Genomic DNA, 6,674 nt, shown 5'->3' with positions numbered 1-6,674 from the left:
GTCAACATGGGGCAGCATCCCTGTGTAACACTTTCGACACCTTGTAGAGTCCATTCCCCGACGAATTGAGGCTGTTTGGGGGTGAAAGGGGGTGCAACTCAATATTAGGAAGGTGTGCCTAATGTTTCAGACACTCAGTGTTCATTTAAAAGTAAAGAAATGTAATCACAGATTGCCCCTTTAAAGGCAGAGTAGAAAAACAGATATTTCCTATTTTCAAATATGTCAAAGTTGTCAATACAAAGTAATCTAAAGTAGGTTTCATGACCATGTCTTTAAAACCAAGGTCCTCAATATTGCAGCTATACGAATATCTTACAGTCCGTTTCTTATTGTTGCAACTCTGTTTATAACCAAAGGTTGAACAGTGAGATTCTTGGAAAAAAGGAACAGAAAAGTGTTTTTTGTTACCAGTGTTCTTACCTGCAGATAAATGAGCCAACAATCTAATGAAGAAGAATTCAATGCTACTTTGCATTTGGTAATTTATCAAGATAATGTCCCACCCCACATATTGATTGCCCCTCCTACTTGACCTCAGCAAGCCTTAGTAATGGTTTTCATCACTGTGTGTATCTACGAGTCTGTATATCTGTATCTACAGTGGGGCAAAAAAGTATTTAGTCAGCCACCAATTGTGCAAGTTCTCACACTTAAAAAGATGAGAGAGGCCTGTAATTTTCATCATAGGTACACATAGGTACACATAGGTTTCAACCAATCAGCCTTCAGGGCTCAAGCCACCCCGTTTATAATTGTAAATACATCCTGTTTGCGAATGTGCATAACTATAGATAAATTCAACAGGAGAGTTTGAGTGATGAAAGTTGGATAGAGGATCTCAATCTCTGTGCAAGAAACACTTGGACGAACTTCAAAAATCGAATGTGGGGCGATTTTATGGCAATTGTGCCTTTATTATGTGCCAGATGTTAACCTTTATAAATGCCCTATTTGCGAGATTGACTTGTTATTTCAATATGCATAGGCTACTGACTAAAATCTGGGTTTATTATTGCAATTCAACTTTGCCATGGTTTGCTGAACTATGCAGGTAGCCTATAGGCCATAATAGGCCAACATGTCAACATGGAAAAATCCACAATGAAACTGATATCAAATTTGGAGAATGATTGATACATTTGCGATAGAGCTGAGACCATGATCACAATTGATAACTTCCAATTTAATGAACTAAACATGGCCATTAATATTTGCGTGATAACACGAGGCCACGACAACAAGCTGAGTTATAGTTTATTTATTAAATCCATTTGCCATCCCCTGGCAGGCTATACAAGTGACACACATTGATTTGCAAAGACTCCAGTGATTTCGTCATTTCAATATATTTAATGTATCAAATAGTAGGCTTCAGTAGCCTGGAAATAAAATAAATTAATAGACTATTTGATGGCCAACAGATGCAAATGTAGCCTATCATTCTCCACATGTAATGTAATTTTCATTGTGGACCTTTTCCCATAACAAGCATGAGAGAGTTCTATAACTTCCATTTCAGAAGTACAATCGCGCAGCGCTCCAGACCCTAGAACTGAGCACGAGTAAAACCACTCGCTTGATACTGTTATTCATAAGATAAGTCCACATTAGAATTCAGTTTACTCTTTGCGAATTCATCTAAAGAGCTCCAGTGCGCCTAACACCGTTTCCCAGCGCGTTGTGGTCGTTGTATCAGTTCTATCGCGTTAATATGTTTAATGGGAAAAGCGTGTCTCCATAACGACCAATCTAAATAGCCTACCTACAACTGGTCAAATGTTATCACGACGTGCGTGCGTGTTGCTCAGTCTCAGTGACTCAGATGCCTCTGCTGCTGCGCTCTCTCAACGAGTGCTGTCAAAGCACACACACCCCTCCGGCCCTCTCCCTCTCCACCACTCATTCGCTCAGTAACAGTCTGCTCAGTACCTGATAGTCAGCAGCAGGTCACAGTGAAATATATATATTTTAAGAGAAATTACATGGCGGCCACGGTGCAATTTAGAAGTAGCCCAAAAAGCTGCCACCCGCGACCAATACATTCTCACCCGCGACGTCGTCTTCAAAGTGCCCGATTTTTCTGAAAAACCCAAGAATATAGCAACACTGCCAGAGAGCAAATCAAGTTCAGTTATAGGCCTACTGCTGGCCAATCAGATAGCTCAGATCAACATGTCTGCAGTTTCCTTGAGCCATACTGTCAAATTAAGCGTTGAGCGCACAGCTAAATTGATACTGTGATATTTCAAAACGTTTAAACCATGACTAGAGATACTCAACGAATGTTTTTCTGAGCGAGTTCATATTTAAGTTGTTATTCATCACTGTCACCACGTTGTTCAACATTTTTATAAGCCATAAAATGCGATACAACCAGCTCTGCAGCTGCAATGAATGAGTTATTATTAGCAGCTCGTCTGTTTTTTATATCGAGTAATATTTCACTGGACATAGGATTAACAACATGAATTTGTGCATGAGGCAGAAATAATGCAGTGCAACTTGAATTTCGCCATCAGCTGGACGACAGAACCGGCTCACCCTCCGCAAAGGGAGGGTGAGCCGGTTCTCTCGCTCCCCTGACTGACCATCAGATGCAAGCCATCAGTCTAGTAAAATAAAAAAAATAGCAAATGATTCTACTCACTCAGCTGTGCCTCAAAAGTAATACAACAAAGTATCTATTACAAGTGTGATCATATAGGCTACCTACTATTTTGAAATATATTTTCCAAATGGTCTCAGTACAACACTGGTAGGGAAATTCAAGCATAGCCAATGTGCAGTGTTAATGTATTGGGCCTATAGCCTATGACAAATCTAATTGCTACAGAACTTTTTTTAATGGGTTAATGTTGCATAGGCTTACATTTTTTAAGTCATATTTAATCTGTGCAGTAGAGCCGTAGATCTCGCCTTGCATTTAGACTCAGAACAGGGACAGCCGAAGACCCTTTTAGGTTCTAGATAGCACCTTTTTTTCTAAGTGTACATCAATTTAAGAGAGTCACTCCTCAGAGTTAAAGGCCTGGACCAGAAGAACAAGGCAGGGGAGTGAGACAATAAAGACCAAGGGAACATTGTGGTAACTGAGGCCAGAAACAGACTCGTCTCTGGTGGACAGAAAAAACATTAAGACTGTAGAGGCCAGCGAGATTTGGTTCTGGGTTGCTGAGATTAAGGACATATAGCAGGGCAGCCATGGAGGGGGCAGATGAAACAGGCTACAGCAGAGAGGATGGATGGAGGAGAAATCTTGTATCTCGTGATGTGAGTAGACAGTCAGAGAGAATAGAGTCAGCTGAGAATAGAGAGAAAGCAGTGCAGTCTGGGTAGAAAATGTATTCTGATGTATTGTATATGACAATGTTTGGCTGGACCACTGTATTTGGTCTATATTGAGCTGCTATGCTTCTTCCCACATTTGATTCCATGTTTTATTCTTCCCATTCTACTAATTCCATACTGAGACAGATGTTTCACAACTGTGATGTGTCAACATCTACTTTGAAATGCTTACTTGGAAGTTTTTCCTTAATGCATTAAGCAGTATGAAAGGTAAAGGAATAGAAAATACATCATAGAAACTAAAAAAGGAGCACAGAATAAATACTCCCACTGGCAAAAACTGGTTGAATCAACAGAATACTGGTGGTAGTAGAGGTAGATCAGGGATACTGGTGGTAGTAGAGGTAGATCAGGGATACTGGTGGTAGTAGAGGTAGATCAGGGATACTGGTGGTAGTAGAGGTAGATCAGGGATACTGGTGGTAGTAGAGGTAGATCAGGGATACTGGTGGTAGTAGAGGTAGATCAGGGATACTGGTGGTAGTAGAGGTAGATCAGGGATACTGGTGGTAGTAGAGGTAGATCAGGGATACTGGTGGTAGTAGAGGTAGATCAGGGATACTGGTGGTACTAGAGGTAGATCAGGGATACTGGTGGTACTAGAGGTAGATCAGGGATACTGGTGGTAGTAGAGGTAGATCAGGGATACTGGTGGTAGTAGAGGTAGATCAGGGATACTGGTGGTAGTAGAGGTAGATCAGGGATACTGGTGGTAGTAGAGGTAGATCAGGGATACTGGTGGTAGTAGAGGTAGATCAGGGATACTGGTGGTAGTAGAGGTAGATCAGGGATACTGGTGGTAGTAGAGGTAGATCAGGGATACTGGTGGTAGTAGAGGTATATCAGGGATACTGGTGGTACTAGAGGTAGATCAGGGATACTGGTGGTAGTAGAGGTAGATCAGGGATACTGGTGGTAGTAGAGGTAGATCAGGGATACTGGTGGTCGTAGAGGTAGATCAGGGATACTGGTGGTAGTAGAGGTAGATCAGGGATACTGGTGGTAGTAGAGGTAGATCAGGGATACTGGTGGTAGTAGAGGTAGATCAGGGATACTGGTGGTAGTAGAGGTAGATCAGGGATACTGGTGGTAGTAGAGGTAGATCAGGGATACTGGTGGTAGTAGAGGTAGATCAGGGATACTGGTGGTAGTAGAGGTATATCAGGGATACTGGTGGTACTAGAGGTAGATCAGGGATACTGGTGGTAGTAGAGGTAGATCAGGGATACTGGTGGTAGTAGAGGTAGATCAGGGATACTGGTGGTACTAGAGGTAGATCAGGGATACTGGTGGTAGTGTAGGTAGATCAGGGATACTGGTGGTACTAAAGGTAGATCAGGGATACTGGTGGTACTAGAGGTAGATCAGGGATACTGGTGGTAGTAGAGGTAGATCAGGGATACTGGTGGTAGTAGAGGTAGATCAGGGATACTGGTGGTAGTAGAGGTAGATCAGGGATACTGGTGGTAGTAGAGGTAGATCAGGGATACTGGTGGTACTAGAGGTAGATCAGGGATACTGGTGGTAGTAGAGGTAGATCAGGGATACTGGTGGTAGTAGAGGTAGATCAGGGATACTGGTGGTCGTAGAGGTAGATCAGGGATACTGGTGGTAGTAGAGGTAGATCAGGGATACTGGTGGTAGTAGAGGTAGATCAGGGATACTGGTGGTAGTAGAGGTAGATCAGGGATACTGGTGGTAGTAGAGGTAGATCAGGGATACTGGTGGTAGTAGAGGTAGATCAGGGATACTGGTGGTAGTAGAGGTAGATCAGGGATACTGGTGGTAGTAGAGGTATATCAGGGATACTGGTGGTACTAGAGGTAGATCAGGGATACTGGTGGTAGTAGAGGTAGATCAGGGATACTGGTGGTAGTAGAGGTAGATCAGGGATACTGGTGGTACTAGAGGTAGATCAGGGATACTGGTGGTAGTGTAGGTAGATCAGGGATACTGGTGGTACTAAAGGTAGATCAGGGATACTGGTGGTACTAGAGGTAGATCAGGGATACTGGTGGTAGTAGAGGTAGATCAGGGATACTGGTGGTAGTAGAGGTAGATCAGGGATACTGGTGGTAGTAGAGGTAGATCAGGGATACTGGTGGTAGTAGAGGTAGATCAGGGATACTGGTGGTACTAGAGGTAGATCAGGGATACTGGTGGTAGTAGAGGTAGATCAGGGATACTGGTGGTACTAGAGGTAGATCAGGGATACTGGTGGTAGTAGAGGTAGATCAGGGATACTGGCGGTAGTAGAGGTAGATCAGGGATACTGGTGGTAGTAGAGGTAGATCAGGGATACTGGTGGTAGTAGAGGTAGATCAGGGATACTGGTGGTAGTAGAGGTAGATCAGGGATACTGGTGGTACTAGAGGTAGATCAGGGATACTGGTGGTAGTAGAGGTAGATCAGGGATACTGGTGGTAGTAGAGGTAGATCAGGGATACTGGTGGTAGTAGAGGTAGATCAGGGATACTGGTGGTACTAGAGGTAGATCAGGGATACTGGTGGTAGTAGAGGTAGATCAGGGATACTGGTGGTACTAGAGGTAGATCAGGGATACTGGTGGTAGTAGAGGTAGATCAGGGATACTGGCGGTAGTAGAGGTAGATCAGGGATACTGGTGGTAGTAGAGGTAGATCAGGGATACTGGTGGTAGTAGAGGTAGATCAGGGATACTGGTGGTAGTAGAGGTAGATCAGGGATACTGGTGGTAGTAGAGGTAGATCAGGGATACTGGTGGTACTAGAGGTAGATCAGGGATACTGGTGGTAGTAGAGGTAGATCAGGGATACTGGTGGTAGTAGAGGTAGATCAGGGATACTGGTGGTAGTAGAGGTATATCAGGGATACTGGTGGTACTAGAGGTAGATCAGGGATACTGGTGGTAGTAGAGGTAGATCAGGGATACTGGTGGTAGTAGAGGTAGATCAGGGATACTGGTGGTACTAGAGGTAGATCAGGGATACTGGTGGTAGTAGAGGTAGATCAGGGATACTGGTGGTACTAGAGGTAGATCAGGGATACTGGTGGTAGTAGAGGTAGATCAGGGATACTGGTGGTAGTAGAGGTAGATCAGGGATACTGGTGGTCCTAGAGGTAGATCAGGGATACTGGTGGTACTAGAGGTAGATCAGGGATACTGGTGGTAGTAGAGGTAGATCAGGGATACTGGTGGTAGTAGAGGTAGATCAGGGATACTGGTGGTAGTAGAGGTAGATCAGGGATACTGGTGGTAGTAGAGGTAGATCAGGGATACTGGTGGTAGTAGAGGTAGATCAGGGATACTGGTGGTAGTAGAGGTAGATCAGGGATACTGGTGG

This window comes from Oncorhynchus clarkii, chromosome 31, assembly GCF_045791955.1.
Source record: "Oncorhynchus clarkii lewisi isolate Uvic-CL-2024 chromosome 31, UVic_Ocla_1.0, whole genome shotgun sequence".
Taxonomy (NCBI): domain Eukaryota; kingdom Metazoa; phylum Chordata; class Actinopteri; order Salmoniformes; family Salmonidae; genus Oncorhynchus; species Oncorhynchus clarkii.
Note: the sequence above shows the minus strand (reverse complement) of the source record.